Genomic DNA, 21,751 nt, shown 5'->3' with positions numbered 1-21,751 from the left:
ATATAGTGAAAAGGGAACACTTTTATCCTGCTGGTGGGAATGTAAACTAGTACAACCACTATGGAAAACAGTATGGAGATTCTTTAAAGAACTAAAAGTAAGTCTACCATTTGATCCAGCAATCCCACTACTAGGAATCTACCAAGAGGAAAAGAAGTCATTATACGAAAAATATACTTCACACACGTGTTCACAGCAGCACAATTCGCAACTGCAAAAATATGGAACCAGCCCAAATGCCCATCATCATTTGATGAGTGGATAAAGAAATTGTGATATATATGTGTGTGTTTGTGTGTGTGTGTACCATGGAATACCACACAGCCACATAAAGGAATGAAATAATGGCATTCACAGCAACCTGGATGGAATTGTGTGTTCTCACTCATAAGTGGGAGCTAAGCCATGAGGATGCAAAGGCATAAGAATGATACAGTGAACTTTGGGGACTGTGGGGAAAGGTGGGAGGGGAGCGAGGGATAAAAGACTACACATTGGGTACAGTGTACCCTGCTTGGGTGATGGGTGCACCAAAATCTCAGAAATCACAACTAAAGGACATGCCCACCTGTTCCCCAAAAACCTATTGAAATAAAAAATAAATCCATTTTCTCTAGAAAAAAAATGGTAATTTTTCTTATGTCTTCTTTCAAAAAAAAAAAAAAAAAAATCAGGGTGATGTTTCCTAGGGTAGTGGATATATGGGGATGTGTTATTAGCTATAAGTTATTGTCAAGGGCCTAGCTTTTATTTTGGTGATGGGTGGTCCATGGTGTTTATTATATTATTAATTAATTAATTTGGTGGCCATATATCAATCAATGGTACAAGAAAATTATGAACCAAAGACTATATGTAATATAATTCCTGTCCCGAAAGGGGAAAAAAATTAAACCCCAAAAAATAATCATATCTGATTTGTACCTTTAACGTTATTCAAGCTTTCAGTATTACCCAATTACATATCCATGGTAAATACTCTAAATTAACTCATTCGGCCTCATCCTGACTCCCTTTAGCATTCAGAGGCCAGTAAGCTAAAAACTATACTTCCCAGATTCCTTGCAGCTAGTATTGCCCCAGGTATAATCAAATGACATTTTGATTTAGAACTAAGCTGCGTGGGAAGAGGGACAGAGCGTCATACCCTTTTGCTGGTGTGGATAGTAGCACTGGCAAAGAAGCAGTGTGGTTCAAGAGCAGATGGTTGGCATTTCAGCTTCCTGAATCTTCAGTCTCTTGACCATTGCAGAAGGAGCCACTCCTTTGACCCAGTTCCACACATTGGTTTTAGAAGTTGTTCTTAGAAGGTCAGCCTAGAGGGCAATTCTTTGCCTTTCAATGGTACAATAAACCATACAACACCTTAAATAAATTCCTTTCTCCCGAACTTGCTGAATAGATACTGTTCATCACAACTTCAGGCTAGCTGATACAATATCCCTAATAGAACATTTCCTATTTCTCAATTAGTAAGAAATCTTAAGAAACAACTGTCATTGATTTTTATTTTTTGCTCAAAAGCTTTCTCTGATCAAGGAAGACCTGAAGCTTTGCTGTTCTTCTATTTAAATAGGAGTTAAACATGTAGCTTGAAAGTATGGCAAATAAAGGTTTTTATTTCTCAGAATTCATCTTATATGAGATAGAGAATATATGTTTTAGTAATACCAAATTGTTATGCACTCATCATGTTTCTTTACAGTGAAACAATATTGTGCTTATTGAGCATTAAAATTCTACAAATGTAGAAAGGTTTGTGACAGTGTAATAATAAAATAAAGTTCAACTTACTATTAAAGTCACATCTACCCAAACGTTCCTTTTGCATAATCATTAATGAAGAAGGCTTATTACAGTACTGAAGTGACAGAAAATGTATGTGATGTGGATACTTACGCAGATAGGTCACTTATCCTGCAAAAAGGACTCAGCAGGGTATCTGTTCATCTTCAGAAAATAGCTTAGTCTCCAGGCAGGAGTCCTGCCTGATTATGCAATGTGGCTCTTAACTGAGAGATGCCTAAATTGCATATTGTTTCTGCAAATGGCATTTCCCAGGGGAGAGGCTTCCATTTCCCACATGTTGTGTATGTGGCAAGATGACAATCAAGAGCATGAAAAATTATAATGACGTAATTATAATAACGCCACTATTTGTTGCTAAGTTTATTCTTCCTATTATTGTATTCTGCTGTGTGTGTAATAGACTCTTATTAAAACTACATAGTAGAAGACGTTTAATCAGCTGCCCACCACGTCTTGCAGAAGGGTCAGGGCCTGCAAAGGTATTAGGGAGACAGGGAAAGATTTTGCTACAGCTAATTGGATGTATGTTGAACTAGAGGATGACATTGCAGAGGCTTTCATGAGAATTTGAGCTCAAAGCCATAAAGACTGAACATCAGTGGTAGATCTGATGCTGAGTGAAGGCTGGGGACTATTGGGCCATGTGCAAGAGACAAGCAAGTGAAAGAAGTTACAGAGAAAAAGAGCCAGAGTAAAGCAAATAGAAAGAAAGAAGCATACACAGGAAGATAATGTCAGTCTCGATTTCCATTCTGCTCAAAGAATATAACCTGTTCTAAACAATGCCTCAAAAACATGCATAAACACACATCAAATAACCTTCACACGGCACCTGCTTAAGTACTGACAAATCACCATGTTTAATCGGTAACTATTACCAGGGCCCCATTATTGTTTCATGGCACTTTGCCTTCATGGGTCCCTTCCTTCATAAAAAAAATTTATGAATTATATTTTACAATGACATAAAACTGCAATGACATAAAACAAGTATAGTCCAGGCTGGATTCATTATTATGTATTCACTGTTATTCATTTTTCTTCTGCTTTTAAAAGAAATTAAAATTAAGGCATCTTCATGGGCCCAGGAAGTATTGTGAGCCATACGTATATAGGAGCACTGTGTTAGGTACCTAAATGGATAAGTCAATTCTGCGAATTTCTATTACCTCAGAAGATTAAGCATAAGGGACTTTTATCAAGCAAATGGTGAGGATTCGTCTTTTAACTCTCACCATTTCTTTTAAGAGCTTTTCAATTTTCTTAACGTGGGCTTTACATTCTTCATGCACACTGTTTTTAAAATGCTTGACTTCGTTATCAGCTGGTATTTCCTGTTCCAGGTACATCTGTAATTTGGCTGTCGATTTAAAGTGGTCATCTTCCCTATCCTAGAAATTGATGCATTTTACTTTCCTGTCCTTCTTAAGGAAGTACATGACTTTCAACTGATTCACCTTAAGGACATGATTAGCTTTCCAAAATGGGGTGCCTTCTCAGAGCATCAACTGAGAAGTATTCAGAGAAAAGGGGGAGAATGCAAGAGAGATTGCAAAGGACTCAGTGCAAAACTCACAGGGAAAATGGAATATACACCACCAATTTATTCCAGAGCTGATAGATTTGGATGAAGTGACTTGGCCCCTTTTTCTGCTAACCTTCAGAAATCCAACTTCTTTGTGAGTCCCATTCTAAGGCCTGAAATCAAATAAACAAAGGCCACTTAGCACTATTTACAGAATGGATAAACAGTAAATGTCAATGTAACATCTTGGAATCCTATATATTAATAAAATAATTATAATTTTTATTTGTTTCCTAATACTTTTTAACATTAATTTTAAGTTATATTCAGTAGTTTAACTTTCCTTTCTTAGTCCTTGACAGATAATCTGTCAAGCAGAGTTTCTTAATATTTTGAGAATCACAGATTCCTTTGAGAATCTGAAATAACCATGAACTCACTTCCTATTAAAAGGCACACACAAATCTGAAGTTTACCCATGGATTATCCAGTTGAAGACTCTTAAGACAAAGAAGATAAATAATTAAATTAATATTGTAATATAATAAGTAAATACAGTATGTAGAATTCTGCACTATGGAAATATAAATATAGCATTTTTCCTTTTCATGTACTCACAGAAATATTTAAAGAAATTGATCATATAGTAAGTCACAAAGAAAATCTTGATAGATTCCAAAAAGAAAAATAAATAGAAAACTTGCCATCAATATTTTCTGATCACCATAATATAGAGGTAGAAATTATTAACAGAAGTATAAAGAAAAGAATTCAACTTCCTGAAAATGTCAAAACTTTCTCCTAAGCAATTTAGATCAAAGGGAAAATCAAACAGTAATTATAGACTACTTAGAAAATAGTGATAATAACACTACACATCAAACATTTGATATGGCCAAAATCATACTCAAAGCCAAATGTGTATTTTTAAGTTCTTTCATTGTTAAATAATAATGAATGGAAATAGATGAATTAAACACTCAACCTAAGAAATTATAAAAAGAGAAAAATTAACTTAAGGGAAATATAAGAATGGAATTAATAAAGATTTTAAAAGAAATTAATGAATTATAAAACAAAAACTTAGCAGAATTAATATTTAATTTACATAATCATGTATATTCAGTGAACATTAGGGAATTGCTTTGACTGCTATCATCTTTACTATGTTTCTGAATATTTATCTTTTTCTTGTTTCTGTTAGTACTGAATAAAATTATGGTTTACATTTTGAAGCCAATAAAAATATGTAGTATTTTTAAGCACTTCAGTCATTCACAAAGCCCTTTTTTTTTTTTTAAAGAGATGGAATCTTGTTGTGTCACCCTGGCTGGAGCATACTGCTGTGATCATAGTTCATTGCAGCCTGAAAATCCTACAATGAGACAATCCTCCTGCCTCAGCCTCTCAAGTAGCTGGGACTACAGTTACACACCATCAAAATTGACTTGCAAAGCAATTTTGAATACATTTTCTCCTTGAACATTTATAACTCTGGGGGTAGATGTAGGCATTATTATTTTCACTGTAAAGGTGAGAAAATCAAGATTGAGAAAAGCTAACAACTTACTGTATAGAATATTCCTTTATATTTCATTTGTGATTATTGAACCTTAGAAAATGAGGAGAGGTAAAACATGTATGAGTCTATGTTTGGGAATTTCACTATACCTAACATTATTTTATACATTACCCCTGGAAAGGAGAATAAAATGCATGCTATCATATTTAGAATTCAGACTGTATGTTTGAGTTTAAAACCTGTTAAGAACCTGTTAAGAATGATATGCTTTATTAGCTTTGATTTCCTTAAAAGGTAAAAATTGTGAGCCTGTAAAAATTAGATCTTTGCTTTCTTGGTTGGGAATAAGGAGAACTACACCAATGATAACTGTGCCTCTACTTATGATATTGCAGTTGTGTAAGAAGGGGACCAGTGAGAGGTTACCCTGAATCTGGTGGTTAATACCTGGCCAGGCGTGGTGGGAGGAGAGCTCCACAGAAGCTCAGCAGTTGTTTCTTTCACATCCATCTTGTTCTCAGGATACCCTGAGACACAGGCTGGCCTATTTCTGCACCTCTTGTGGGATGGGAAAGGTGGGTTCCAACCTAAAAATTCCTCCAACCAGAGGAATTTTTACATCCATTTCCATCCATCTCAAAAATAGAAGTGTACCCTAGAGACAGTGGTGTAAATATGTGCCACTTGGCAATTAGTCCCCTATCTGTTTGTTCCTTTTTATCACCCAGATAAGAAAACATACCTTCTTTCCTTATTTAGTGTCTTCTCTACAGAGGGCTTACTGTCACAACAGCATAGAGGTGCACTGGACAAAAACTTAAAAATCTATCTGAAAATGATTTGCATGAGGCCAGAAGATATTCTATCCACTCGACAATGATAAGACTCTTAACAAAAAGGTGTTCTGATTCTGATTCTGACATTCCTTTCACTCTTCACCTAGCCCACTACTAGAATAATTTCAGCCCAGACTCAATGCTGATCTTACTGTTCTCTGAGACCCTGGTTCCTGCTTTCCTTCTCAAATTTCTCATCACTGGTGCTACATAAAGGATACTAGAAAAGCTCTCTGTTCTAAAATGTCTCCTCCATTCTCCTCCTAAATTGCCACAGCTAGAGTCATTTAGATGACGCCATTTGAATCTAATTTTTGACTCTCAAAACATCAGAAAATTGTATTATAGAAGACACAGATATAATGAAATGTAGAAATAACTGCATAACAGAAACAACAAAATGAGAATAAAACAGAAAGAATGTAAAAAAACAGTTAATAAATAGACACAAAGAATTAAGGTCTGCTCTTAGTCTGGTGGGATAGTTAATATAGTAATCAAATTACTATAGTTTTAGAAGGTAACCGGCCCATATGTACTAAGATCCATTATGCATTCATAATAACAATTGATTTAAATTCTATACCATCACAGCACAGAAAAGTCAAGGAAGCTGCCTCAAACCACACAGCCAGCTGGGATTGATTCCAGTGGTCTGTTACCAGAGCCTGTGCTCAGCATCTATACTCTGTGCCTCTCATGGTCTTTGACCTAATAACACTACCCTTAGGGATTTATTTCAAGAAACAAATCCAAACCTAAAACAAATAAAACACATAGTTTGCACCAGCATATCTGAAACAAACAAGCAAAAAACTAGTTACAAACTAGATGCAAAAGGAACCAAGAAGTATTAGTAATAACCACCCCTACTCATTGAGCACACAACCTTACATACTGGGCACTGTTCCTTATGTATACCTGTTTATCTCATTCTCACAGCAGATCAACCTTCCACACATTGTCCATACAGATATAAAGGTTTAGGAAGGTTAAGTCACCTGCCAAGTTTCATAGAGCAAGTAAGTGAGAGAGCAAGAATTGAATTCAGGCTAATTCTAAATACTCTGCTTTCACCCTTCACTTGTCTTGTCTGTAAGAGCACTGAAGAGTGTTCACATCATTCCCAATCTTGGCCTAGTGTTAACTGACTAAAAATACCTTAAGCAGAAAATTTAGACAGGTAGGCCTTTGGGCAAAACCGAATTACAATCAGGCCTTGCAGATCACTTCCACTCTCCAGAGGCAGAGTCATGGGCATTCCCCAGGGTCCCAGCAAGGCTTCCCTACACCTTTCTGCAACTATGTACAGGAATTTTTGTGTCAGCAGGTATAGAGAAGGGTAATGTCTGCAGTAAAAATCCCAAGGGGTGGAGACTGGTTGATCGCAAGAATAGAGCTGAATCAAATAATCAAGAGGAGAACAGAAATGAAGAGAAGAAGAGAAAAGAGAAGAGAAGAGGCATCTAACCTTCTTAGCCTTAAGGAGAGCCATGTGTTTCCAGCATCTATGTCATTCTGAATGTATGGGGAGAACCTGGCAAAGGGCTGCCAGATCTAGTAATTAAAAACACAGGAGGCCCAGCTAAATGAATAATTTTTTAGTATAAGTACATCCCATGCAACATTTTATCTAGAAATCCTAACTAGACACTGTTTTTATTTTGTAAAAATGAGATTCCCACTTTCAGGTCATATGTATGGATGATATTGTCCTGCAATATTTAGCTTTCAAGTCTAACTTCCTCCCTCAAAGGGCAGGGATGATGTCTTACTCCTTGACGTCACCTCTGTGCCTAGTAAAGGGCCTGACACACAATATGCATTCACTAAATTCATTTCAACCCTAAATATATGTTGAAATGAATGAATGACAGAGGAATATAAAATGTACAATTATAGAGTAGATTATCCATAAATAGATAATGTATTATTTCAACATCTCTCTGAAAGGTGATGTCCTCTAGGAAATCTTCCCATATCTGTATTAGGGTTCTTAGAGAAATAGACCAATTATTAGAGAAATAGACCAATAGGATAGAGAGATATATGTATACACACACATGGTTGGTGGCGGGGGGGATGGTAATATATTATAAGAAATTGGGTGACATGGCCTGGCTCAGTGGCTCATGCCTGTAATTCCAGCACTTTTGGAAGCTGAGGTAGGAGGAAGGCTTAAGCCCAGTAGTTTGAGACCAGCCTGAGAAACATAATGAGATGTTGTCTATAAAAAAATAAAAATTTAGCTGGGCATGGTGATGTGTGTCTGTGGTCCCAACTACTTGGGAGTCTGAGGTGGGAGGATTGCTTGAGCCTGGGAGGTTGAGGCTGCAGGGAGCACTGATGGGACCACTTCAAGCCTGAGCAGCAGAGTGAGACCCTGACTCAAAAAAAAGAAGAAAAAGAAATTGGCTGACATGATTTTGGAGACTGACAAGTTCCAAGATCTGCAGTAAACAAGGTGGAGACTCAATGTAGTTTCAGTCCAAGACTGAAGGCCCAAGATCCAGAAGAGCCAATGGTGTAGTTACAGCCAAAAGGTCAGCAGGCTTGAGACCCAGAAATAGCCAATACTTTATTTTGAGTCTGAAGACAGGAAAAAGAAAGAAAAACAATGTACCAGCTCAAAAGGAAGTCCAACAGGAGAAATCCCCTCTTGCTCTGTGGAGGGTCAGCCTTTTTGTTCTGTTAAGACTTCAACTGGTTGGGTGGAGCCCACTCACAATAGGGAGGGCAATCTGCTTTACTCAGTCAAATGTTATTCTCATTAGAAAACACCCTGCTGGACACACACAAAATAATGTTTTACCAAATATCTGGGCACCCTCTGGCCCAGTCAGGTTGACACATGAAATTAACCATCACACCATCCTCAAACAGAATGAGTCATTCCCTGTGGGCTCATGTACTTAAGGATAGATATGAGGCACTGGTCTAAGCACTTTAAGGTTGTTAGCAGCAATTTAGGTGTGGCTATTCTTATTCTTCTACTTTAAGGCTCTTCCAGTCTTCTCGACCCTTCTGCATGCTCCGAGTAGCATGCAGACTACAAGTCTAGGCCACACCTTATTGTAAGCACCTTCAGAACAGAAACTTAGTGTCTAGCATGAAATAAAGCCTCAACTAAGAATTACTTTTTTAAAAAATTGTGTTTGTCCTCTTTTCTAAGCATTGCTTTTATAGACAGGATGCATTTGGTTCAGCTATCCTCAGAATTTACAAATGTGTTCTCCTGAACATGAAGGACAGACAGAGTGCCCCAAAGACATGCCAGATCTCTGAGTGGCAGAGGAGAATCATGGTCTGGAAACCTCAGTCTGCCCAAGCCGCTGCCAGATCCTGCCACTGGAAGGAAAAATCATCGTCTGTATTTCATAGACGTGACTTCTGAAACAATGATACACCCCAACCCTCTTGAGTACCTGCAAATAAATCCTCATTCACAGGAGACGCTATTCGGACCTTTGCTTCCCTCTCTCTAAAAGCCTCCTCCATGACCCACAATAGGGCTTGGATTCTAATCAACAATCACACATTAATGACTGGAGGTGTAATCCATGAACCACCTAAGTTTGAAAACATAAGGGATTATTAAAATACAGATGTATACACTCAAACCCAAAAATGTTATATCAGAATGTCTGAGGGAGGAAATCCTCATTTTATAAGCTCCCAAGTGATTCCTATATCTTCTAAGATCTGAGATCCAGAGCTTTAGAATTTTTTAAATGACTTCATATATACTATCCCTTTTAATCCTCACATCAATGCTTATATTAGCCTTGCTATTATTAGCTTTAATTTACAGATTAAGAAAATAGAAACATTGTGTTAATTTCCTAATTATCACAAACTTAGTGGGTTAAAACAATACTATGTATTCTCTTACAAGTCTGGAGGTCAGACATCTAAAATCAGTCATTCAGGGCTAAAATCAAGGTGTTGATAGGGCTGGTTCCTTCTGGAGACCTCAGTGGAGAATCTACTCTTTGCTTCTTTCAACTTCTACAGACTGCCTTGGCTTGTGGCTACATCACTCCAATCTGCCTTCTCATTAACATGGCCTCCCTTTATAAGCATTCCTGGGAGTACAATGAGCATACATACATAATCCATGATGATTCCTCCATCTCAAGAGCCTGATGTTATCACATCTGTGAACTCCCTTTTGCCATATAAGGTAACATTTACAGGTTCTGGGGAGAAGAATGTGAGCATCTTTGGAAAGCATCTATTCAGCCTACTACAGGCACTAAGTGACTTGATGAGATCCATAGCTGGTGAATGGCAGAGCAATAATACGAACTGAGAACTTTTGTTTTCCAAATGAAATTAACACATTAAATCCTATTGTTCATTGACATTATTGAGCCATGGCTGATTTCTCAAATTGTCTTCTGTCAGACAATTCAATCAGGAACTTGAATTGATTGGATGCATGACAGGATAATTCAAAGCAGAGAGAAAGCCTATGCCCAGGTGGAATGCTACAGTGAGAACCCTGGGCTTTCACAAGGTACCTTTCAGAGCACATCTGGAAGGATGAAGAGAATGGAGAATTACTGAAATCTTTGGCTAATCTGAGGTAGGACTCAGATGCAATGCTGCCAATCTATAGAACTTTTGCACTTACTAGAGATGGGGCCTCTTCAGACTCCCAGTTGGAGCATTTAGGGATACCCAGGGCTAAACAAGAAGGCTTATATTCTTGCTACTCAAACTGTGGGCCCAGAGCAGCAGCACCAGCAGCAATTTGTTAGAATGTAGGACCGTAGGCCCTGCCCCAGACCAACTGAATCAGAACCCCCATTTTAACAAGATCCCCGGGTAATTTGCATGCACATTAAATCTTGCAATGTGTTGGCCTTATCACAGCCTACTACCTCCATGTACATGGGACTGTGGAGCTGTTTATACATCTCAGGACCAGGGCACCATTCATAAAGGGATCCTGTAACAGTCTCACTGAGGTGAAGCGTAGAGCAAAGCTCTGAGACAAGATGATCTCAAGGTTATTTGCTATACAGAATTGGGGTAGATACTTAGTATGAAAAGAAACAATTCCAAGCCACAGAGAACAAGAGTCAAGGCCATCCTTTGAACGTAACTTCCATTCAATTTAAGAAACCTGGAAAACATCCAAGTATGATCTTAGGGCTATAGTCATGAAATACTAAAGCCACTGCTGGCTCAGAATAAACTGAAAATAAATGTAAATGTCACCTGAATAGAATATAGGAATGTATGTCATCAAAAGGTTAGTATATTAATGAAAGTGAAGATATAAAATACAAGAAGTCATTATGGTACTTTATTCAATTATTTTTAGAAAAATTGGTTACTACAGCCAAGACAGAAAAAGTTGTATATGAATTGTGTTCTGATTTGGTTAAGCCTGACTTAGATACATTTATTATTCAATCAGGCAAGCATTTATTGAATCCTCCTGTGTGCCAGGTATGGTGGATATAAAAATAAACAAGACACAATATTTGTTCTCAAGAAATTCACAGAAGAAACATACATACACACACACACACACACACACACACACACACACACAGGCACACATTTATGCTTTTTTAATGGCACGATACAGGATAATGAGACAAAATCTGTGACAGAGACAAACAGAAAGAAGCAACCATGCTGATGAGTAGAATAAATTGAAAATTCAGAAAATACACAAAGCGGAGAGAAGAAAATAAAAAGGACATATAGTCCCATCACAGACTTTCCCAGTTAAAATTTTGCCATATGCCCTTTGAGACTTTTTCCCATGTACATATCTGTATCTTGTATTTGTTTCCATTTATCAGTTTATCTCTGATTCATCAATTGAACCAACTGGAATTGCTCATTTTGTAGGTTAAACATGATTAATAACAACTTCAGATGGTTCAACCTAACACTTCCGAAAATGTCTGGCGAAAACTTATATTAGTAAAACATATAAAACAGGTCATTTTAAAAAAAAATGAAAACAAACATACTTGACAACAGCAATCATATAAATGGTCCCAGGCATCTGAGATCCATTAGTTGCTGCATTTTACTATTTATACTCTAGCTATGAGTTTCCTGGCAGCTAGGAAAATACAGAAAAGCTATTCTGTTATTAAAATCCTCTTTATATTGAAAGGAAGCATATGTTGTTTACCTGCAAAAATAGATTTTTCCTCCCTATGGAATGAAAGGGATTTATTATTTTAAATGATGTTCCTTAAATGACTCTCCATTAGAGCAAAAACTGTAATACTAAATCTTTACTCAGAGATGACCTCATTTAATGCTGGGAGAGGATTTCAAGAAGCTGAAGGATCGGAAAACTAACAAGTCTCTCAGAGTCACTCTCAGATACTGCTTCAAGTAAGCTTTTAGCAGGTATTCATTCACAGTCAGATTATCTCCTAAATTCTCTTGAAGTGCTGATAATATCTGCCATTAATTTAAGAGCACTCCATGTGTTGTTGGTGCTAGAAATGTTGTCAGAGTTAACTTTCTGCTATGGCAATTAATTTAGGAACATGACCTTGCCCAAGCAAAAGATCCCTTCTGTATCAAGTTTGCTCAAAGAGTGAGGGCCAGAGATGTGCTAAGGTGACTTCTTTGGGGAAATGTCACACCATTAAGCTAATGAGAGCTGGAATGTTGACTATCAGGGACATGTAGTGTACCTCAGCATCTCTGTGACCTCATCTTAGTCCTAGTGATATAGTTGTCCTCTCACTTTTCCTGGTTCCTGCGAACACTCATCTTCCTAAGCATTTTTCTCTCTTTACTTCTTTCCTATTTCTGCCTCTTCCATCCTCCATAAGAGGCACATTTGAAATATCCTCTAGGAGGAGAGAATTTGATTGAGTAATCATTGAATGTGGAGCAGAGTCAGCTATAGAGTGGGAGGAGGCCACCACATGGGCTATGGGTGAAGAAGGAGGGTGGGAGAGTCAGGCAGACAGAAAGACTCAGGGTTGAAACCCCAGCAACTCCACTTACTAGTCTGTGAACTGGACCCATGACTAAGCCTCTGTGATGCTATGGTCTAGACGAGACACATGCATTTAAAACTGAATGATTATTGCCGATGTTTTGAATCCTGTCAGGGTATCTCTGGCTACATGTGTGTTATTACTAAGATGGATTTAATAATATTGAAACCAACCTCCTAGGACTGTTGTGAAGATTAAATAAAAACAATCATCAAGTGAAGATCTCAGCAGTATCTGACTCACAGTAAGTGCTCATTAAATATTTAGCCACTATTACTATGTTCAGCTATTGATAGTTACCTTTGGCCTCAATTTCTGGTTCAATCTATTTCAGCCAGGTAATAGGATCACATGACACAAATCCTAGAAACTTTGGGTGCAAAGAATAATCTTTTCTCCTAAAAAATAACGAACATGACATGTGCTTGGCGTTTTACCTGTTCAGGAAGATCCCATTTTATATGAAGACGGACTGTAGACAGGCTTGCAGAGAGCAACAATTCTGCAAAGGGAGGTATGAGTCTGCATAGGTACTAGAACAAGCATTCAACAAGAAAGAAGCATATAGCATCATAAGGCCTGGAAGATAGGTTTGGGCTTTAAATCATTAAATACCTTATTATCATAAACTGTCTTCTTTGACAGTAAAAGTAAAGAACCAGTAAAACAGCATCCTGAGGAACTGTCCAGGATTAATCTACCATTGCTTCCTAATCATTTCTTAGACAAAAATCTTGATACCACGCCTGCAAGAACTTAAGAATAGAAAACCTTTTATTTCTTTTTATTTCCCTAGATTCTTAGACAAACGATAGATTCTCAAAAAGCAGTTGTAACTTGTCTTGTTAAAGACAGATACATATCTGCTCATTGGTAAATAAAAATATCTATGTTTTGTTTTATTTTTTGCAATTTTCAAGATGTGACTGGAACAGAAATTCTCATGGAGCCCTTTGAAAAGCTACAGTAATCAAACAGAAATATAGACCAATGGAACAGAACAGAGGCCTTGGAGGCAATGCCATACATCTACAAACATCTGATCAATGATAAACCTGACAAAAAGAAGCAATGGGGAAAGGATTCCCTGTTTAATAAATGGTGTTGGGAAAACTGGCTAGCAGTGTGCAGAAAGCAGAAACAGGACCTCTTCCTGACACCTTACACTAAAATTAACTCCAGATGGATTAAAGACTTAAACATAAAACCTAACACAATAAAAACTCTAGAAGAAAACCTGGGCAAAACCATTCAGGACATAGGCATAGGCAAGGACTTCATGACTAAAACGCCAAAAGCATTGGCAACAAAAGCCAAAATAAACAAATGGGACCTAATTGAACTCCAGAGCTTCTGTACAGCAAAAGAAACAATCATTAGAGTGAACTGACAACCAACAGAATGGGAAAAAATTTTTGCTATCTACCCATCTGACAAAGGGCTAATATCCAGAATCTACAAAGAACTAAAACAGATTTACAAGAAAATAATAAACAAACCCATCAAAAAGTGGGAGAAGGATATAAACAGACACTTTTCAAAAGAAGACATATATGCGGCCAACAAATATATGAAAAAATGCTTATCATCCCTGATTATTAGAGAAATGCAAATCAAAATCACATTGAGATACCATCCCGTGCCAGTTAGAATGGCGATCATTAAAATCTCTGGAGACAAGAGATGCTGAAGAGGATGTGGAGAAATAGGAACACTTTTACACTGCTGGTGGGAGTGTAAACTAGTTCAACCATTGTGGAAGACAGTGTGGCGATTCCTCAAGGACATAGAAATAGAAATTCCATTTGACCCAGCAATCCCATTACTGGGTATATACCCAAAGGATTATAAATCATTCTATTACCAGGACACTCACACACGTATGTTCATAGCGGCACTGTTAACAATAGCAAAGACGTGGAACCAACCCAAATGCCCATTGACGATAGACTGGACAAGGAAAATGTGGCACATATACACCATGGAATACTATGCAGCCATAAGAAACGATGAGTTTGTGTCCTTTGCAGGGACATGGATGAATCTGGAAATCATCATTCTCAGCAAACTGACACAAGAACAGAAAATCAAACACCACATGTTCTCACTCATAGGCGGGTGTTGAACAATGAGAACACATGGACACAGGGAGGGGGGCATCACACACTGCGGTCTGTTGGTGGGGGCCAAGGGAGGGACAGCAGAGATTGGTGGGGAGGTTGGGGAGGGATAACATGGGAAGAAATGGCAGATGTGGGTGATCGGGGGATGGAGGCAGCAAACCTCATTGCCATATGTGTACCTATGCAACAACCCTGCATGATCTGCACATGTATCCCAGAACCTAAAGTACAATAAAAAAAAAAAAGAAAGAAAAAGGTGTGCTTTCATAGCTCCATGTGCCCCTCTCCACCACGCTTACCACAGTGGCTTAGCAGGCCTCTATGATTTCTTAGAGAACAAGAGAGGGACAGGTCACCTCCATTTTTTTGTGGCTTCTGCATTTAAACATTTTCTAAAAGTCAAAAGCAAATTAAAAAGCACAACAATGTAATATAATATTGCTATTTATAAGATAATTAAATGATTTACATAAATATTAATGAAAGAACTATAACAAAAATAATCAATTTATAGCATTTCTGTAGTTTTAACATTTTCTCAAAATTCTAAAAAGAAAAAGTAAAAATATAAGATAAACATACTAATTTATACTGTAGTACAGATGGTCTGGCAATGAGATGTGCATATTTAAGTTGTATGATCATTGACAACTTCTTTGAACCTTGTCAGGAAGTCTCTAAAACTATATGTAAGTGATAATTTGTAAATAATATATTGTGGTCAAGTCCAAATGGCCCTCATCCAGCCCGTCCCACCAGCCAAGTATAATAATTTTTATCAGCTGCTTTATGAATAATGACTACTTATAAATTATCTGAATTTGAAGATCTCTTAGATTTTTTTGTTGCCCAGCACCATTCTCCTACTCAACTTTCTTCTTCTTCCTCTGCTATTCTAATACCCTGCCAACAACTGCGTTTAGTCTTCAATAAAAATAAGAGTCGACACTTTTGATAATCAGAAAGGCAATCTAAACTTCCTAAACTTACTAATGTGAGTCTATAATTGGACCCCTCCTAGCATTCTGAAAATGGCACAATGCAGAGAGATTACAGTTTGTCTTTAATGCTCCTGTCATAAAGCTTCATCCATTTCATCTTCTGTACCAGAAACCTTGGAGGCCTTTTTCTTCTATTTTTCTTTACTCTCCCACACATCAATCAGACATCAAACCCTGCCTCTTCTTTCTTTAAACTATTTATTTTTATCTTTTGGGTAATAGATCTCTAAAGAGTAAAAATTGATAGGTGATAGACACTTTATATTATTGTTATTTTTTTGTTATCTCCAGGTTAAGTAACTTTCTAAGATCTCAAAGCTAGTAAGTAAAGGTGTGTGAACCTAGCTTTTCTTTTCAACTCCAAAATTAGTGATTATGGTAGTCAGGCCTCTTCAGAGAAGGAGAACCAATAGGAAAAAAGAGATATATCGAAAGAGATTTATTATGAGAGACTGGCTCACGTGATTACAGAGGCTGGGCAGTCCCACAATCTGCCGTCTACAAGCTGGAGGCCCTGGAAAGTCAGTGGTGTAGTTCAAGTTGAAATCTGAATATCTGAGAACAAGAGGAGCCAGTGGTGTAAATCCCAGTCCCAGTCCCAGTCTGAAGGCCCAAGAGCTGGTGGGCTAAAAGCAGCATAAGTCCTGGTTGAGTCCAAAGGCTGAACCAGGAGCACCAATGTCCAGCAGCAGGAGAAAGTGGTTGTCCCAGCTCAAGCAGAGAGTGAATTCACCATTCCTCTGCCTTTTTGATCTATGTGAATCCATTGGTGGGTTGGATAATGCCCACTCACATTGGTTAGGGTTGATCTTCTCTTATATTTAAAAAAATAGATTTAGCAGATACAAGTGCAGTTTCGTCACATGGATATATTGTGTAGTGGTGAAATCTACAACACCCAAATAATGTACATTGCAGAGGGTGGGTCTTCTTTACTCAGTCTACGGATTCAAATGCTGTATTACTCCAGAAATATTCTCACAGACATACCCAGAAATAATGTTTTACCAGCTATCTAGGCATTCATGAGTCTTGTCAAATTGACACATAAAATTAACCATCTCAATTATCTTAAAACAGTATGCTATGGTGCCCCTATAGAGAGGCTGATAAAACCTATAAAACTTACTGTTCATAGAAAATCACACAGATAAACTATACATAAAGTCTAAACTCGGGGTCTTAAAATCCTAGTTTTTCCTTGTATCCTTAAAGGGATTCATGGACCACATATTTTAAAATTTTACTTAAAATCTTTCCTGGTTTCACCTTCTTTCCCTATTCCCATTGCCAACACCCATGCCCATGTCTCTCATAACATCTTTCTTCAGCTCATATCTGTCCTGTTCAATCTATTCTGTGCCGGCTTGATCATCCTACACACTGCATTCATCATATCATGCTTCTGTTGAAAACATCCATAGCAATGGTGCAAATGAATCATTGCACATTTTAATCCTTTACTTAATTTATAATTTTTGGATGTTATTTTATCCACTATACTGTAAAATTCATGGTTGGCATGGATAATGTGTTTTGTTTACCATTACACGGCAGTTCTTACGTATACAATAAATGTTTGTTGGTTGACTGAATTTTGGAGCACTTTTCTGCATGAATAGTGGGAATATAAATTGTAGAAAAATTCACTGACATATTTATATGCATAGAAAAACTGCTGGAGAAACACAAATATGTTAACAGTAAATATGTCTGAGAAGTGGGGTTATGGAGAACTTTTATTTTCTGGGTCATTAAAAAAAAAGCTTTGATGTTTTCCCTTAACCTACTTAAACATACCATTTTTTTCTCCCTTCCTTTTTCCTCTCCTTCTTCCCTCTCTCCCTCCTTCATTTCCTTTCTTCCTTCAGTCCCTTCCTTTCTTCCTTCCTCTCTCCCTTTGGCTTGTCTTTTAAAAGGTCTTTAAGAGTCTGAACCCATTTTATTAGATCGCCTACTGGTCTCAAATTAGAAATTTCTTCTCCAGTTAATTTATCTATCCAAACATATAAACAATATTTATTGAGATCTCATGACTTTCCAGACACATTTGAGTGAGGAAACAGAGACACGAACAATTCGTTACTACACAGTGGTTAAGTGCATTAGACACACACAAAAGGCTGTGGGAGACCAAAGAAGGGAGTGACTGACTTTGCCCAGGTGCCAAAGGAGGTAAGGGAAGGATCTAGATGAAGAAATTATATTTGAACTGGAACTTAAAGGGGATTTGGCCAGGCCAAAAAGTGGAAGAAAAATATTCCAGGCAGAGTGAGCAGACCGTGAATAATTTTATAAGGGAGGCCTATTCTGGAAATGGCATGGAGCATAATACCCTGTGCCTGCATCACAGGAGTTGACAAGCAGGCATGACAGTCCAAACCCAAACATCTCAAGTCCTCCCTCTTCCTGGATGCTCTTGATACCCTGGGGCCATTCCTTTTTTGTACTACTGCTCAGTGATTTGGCATTGGAGTCAAGACTTCTTTTATGATTCTATTTCCCCATTTGGTTTGCATCCTTCTTAAGAGCAAAGACTGTGCCTTATGTTTTTTCCTTTACTGTCCACTTAAGTGACTAGTTAATGCACACTTTGGTGCATAGTAAAACGCTGAAAACTAATTACTGATAGACAGGTGATTTTAGCCTCTATGTTTTCAGATACAAGACTGTCTGAATAGCCAGACAAAAATATAGTTAGTCCTAAAGGTGACTTATCGAAGCATTCTGATATGCCACTGGGATAAGGACTGGTGTGCAACCACCCTAAACTATCTTTTCAATCCTTTCTCAAAATAAAAAGGGCAGACCCACCACTGGTGCAGAACCAGAGTTTCTATAAATAAGTCTTGCTGAGGCCCCATCAGACCTTTCGATGCTGACTGAAGAGCTTGCAGTGTTTACTAAACTCCTGAGATCACTAAAGTCTGAAATAATCTCTCATGCCTCATTAATCTCCAATGTTTGAAGTAATCACTAATGTGTAATAAATCTCCAGTCTCTGAAGGTTTAAGTCACACAGATGTGTTGTTTCAGATGAATAATGACAGCCATGCGTTTGCTGTTCAGTCATCCAACCCATACTGAGGGAATGCCTACCTGTTCGAAGCACTGAACAAGGTTCTTTCCATTAGACCCACACTTCCATGTCCCAGCAACTCTGCACTGTAATGTAAAGTGGACAACATATAGAACGGAAGTGTTATGAATGCAAGTTAAAGGATTATTTGAAGGTTCAAATAGATCAGGGAAACTTTTTCCATTGGTTTAATGTAAAGACTTAGAGATTCACTCATTCATTTATTTATTCAATAAATGTTTTAGAGAACCCCATAATGTGTCATATACTGTACTAGAAGCCAGACATATAATAATAAACAAAAGAGACATGCTTTCTGCCTGCATGGAGCACATTTCGCACATTGAAGGCAGGGTCATTTAGAGCTTTACATTTTACCATTATTTATTGAATACTCATTTTATGCCAGGCTTTAATATAGTCAAGATAAGTTGAGTGAAATAGATATGTTCATTACTTTAAGATGTACATTTTATTTAAACAATACTAAGTGTTTAGGACACAGGATTTGAAGTTAAAAGACTTGAGTTCTTCTCTGCCTTATATTAGGTATGTAACCTGAGAAAATCACTTACTTTTTGTGTCTCTGTTTCTTCCAAGCACATCTATTTCATTAGCTCCATAAGAAATAATAATCAATAAAGCTACTATTGATGCACTACAAAAAAAACTTGGGAGTGACTTGACTCCAATGCCTGCTTCCTGGGGTTTTGTGGGGAGTACATCAGACAACTCCCCATGCCTTTGTGCATCCTTTTTCTGCCCTCTGAATTGCCTTTGCCATCTCCCTGTCCCTTCTGCCTGATAAACTCCTACTTATCTTTGACGCACCAGCTTAAATGAAGATCACATCATCCAAGAAGTCTTCTTTCTATCCCTGATGGTGAGGAGCACTCTCTCCTCTAGGCCATCATTGTGCCCTTACAGGCTTTTATATTGTGATTACCACATGATATAATCATGGGGAAGGGTACAGCCTATGTATTACATATTTGGTTCCTAGCACGGTGCCTATCCCATAATCATGCTTAAAAATTTTTGCTGAATAAATAAATGAAAATATGTTGAGAAAACGCTTCATAAACTCCAAAGTATTAAACAAAAGCAACGTATCACTAACATCATTATGCATCTTAACTGGGGCTACTATAACCAAATAACATAAACCAGGTGGCTTATCAATAACAGAACTGTATTTCCCATAGTTCTTGAAGCTGGAAGTCCAGGATCCTGGTACCAGCATGGTCGAGTTTTGGTGAAGGTTCTCCTCCTGGTTGCAGACTGCCAACTTCCATTGTATCCTCATGTGGCTGAAAAGCAGTGAGCTTGCTTTCTGGTCTCTTTTGTCTTATAGATACAACTATTTCATATATTTATGCATACATGTGAGTGTTTTTTATATGTATAGAATGTATAGTTACCAAGTCAGGGTGTTTGGGGCGTCCATCTCTTTGAGCATTTATCATTTCTATGTGTTGGTATCATTTCAAGTCCTCTCTTTTAGATACTTTAAAATAACAAAATATTGTAGCTAAGTATAGTCACCGTAGTCTGCTATTAAACATTAGAACTTTTTGGGCAGACGAGGTGGCTCACACCTGTAATCCCAGCACTTCGGGAGGCTGAGGTAGGTGGATCACTTGAGCCCAGGAGTTTGAGACCAGCGTGACCAACATTGTGAAACCCTGTCTCTACAAAAAATACAAAAATTAGTCAGGCATGGTGGCACATGCCTGTAGTCCCAGCTACTTGGGAGGCTGAGGCAGGAAGATTTTTTTGGGCCTGGGAGGAAGAGACTATAGTGAGCTGAGATCACGCTACTGCACTCCAGCCTGGGTGACAGATCAAAGCCACGTCTCAAAACACACAGACACATGCGCGTAGGTGCACACGCACACACACTAGAACTTTTAAATTCTATCTCACCTTTCATTTTGTGGGAATTAATTCCATTCATAAGGGTTCTACCCTTATGGCCTAATTATTAACCAATGGCCCCAACTTCAAACACCATCACATTGGAATTAAAGTTTCAGCATATGAGCTGGGTAGGGGGACACAAACTTCAGTCCATTGCTCTTCCCATTCAAGCAGGATTCACTTCATCTTTACAAAATGTAAAATTTATTTTGGCCAAATTCTGATAGGTAACTGTGCTGGACACTATGTTGCTCACTGGTGTATCAGTTCTCCTCATCTTCTGACATGCAGGAGATTGGCACTTCCCTGCCCCCTTGAAGACATGAGTAAACATGTAGGACTTGCCTTAGCCAATGAGATATGTGGCCTATGTAACTTCCATATGAAAGCATTTCATTGTCAGTGCTTGACTCTCCCATCTCTGTCTTGGCACCTTGGCGATTGTGGGCGTGCATGCTGATACAGAGTGGCCATGAAACTGAAGCAGCCCAGAATGGCAGCCTTGTATCACACAGACAGCAACCGTCTTCAGAGGCACCTAGACCCACAGGGACTTGGCATGACTAAGAAATAAATGTACATTCTATCAGTTCTCTGAGATTTTGCCATTTTTTATTGCCACAGCATCATCTAATTTATCCTGACTGATAAGGTTACCAACCCACTTCCAGAAAATTATATGGCACTTTTCTGGGAATATGACATAGTAATGATCAAAGACAAACATATGAAAAAAAAAACTTGATCTAGAAGTGTACATGTGAGAGTTAACCCACAATATAAAGAATATAGTTCACTTTACAGGGGCGTTAAGCCTCTCTTGAGTTTTCTTCCCCAAATCCAAATAAATCTCTCTTGTAGCCAATGCTGAAGTAAGGGTCAAATCCCCTACTTACATGGAAAGGAGATATTTTTTGAAACAAAAATATTTTTTGAAACAAGAC

General features: G+C 37.9%; 1 long non-coding RNA gene across 2 annotated transcripts; it reads right to left on the bottom strand.

Annotated features, from left to right (window-relative positions):
* Positions 1-350: 350 nt before the first annotated feature.
* Positions 351-20,556, bottom strand: LOC116563202. 2 transcript variants are annotated; one of them, XR_004274280.1, is made up of 4 exons: positions 20,309-20,556; positions 15,107-15,199; positions 13,122-13,186; positions 351-6,693 (listed from the first exon to the last, which is right to left on the bottom strand). It is a non-coding gene; the product is annotated as an uncharacterized LOC116563202 (long non-coding RNA). The 2 variants fall into 2 exon arrangements; XR_004274279.1 differs by lacking the exon at positions 351-6,693 and having other exon boundaries at positions 11,667-13,186.
* Positions 20,557-21,751: the final 1,195 nt, after the last annotated feature.

Source organism: Sapajus apella, unplaced genomic scaffold, assembly GCF_009761245.1.
Source record: "Sapajus apella isolate SASKATOON/1434 unplaced genomic scaffold, GSC_monkey_1.0 scaffold34, whole genome shotgun sequence".
In the NCBI taxonomy this organism is placed as follows: Eukaryota; Metazoa; Chordata; class Mammalia; order Primates; family Cebidae; genus Sapajus; species Sapajus apella.
This window is presented reverse-complemented; position numbering and strand designations above follow the sequence as displayed.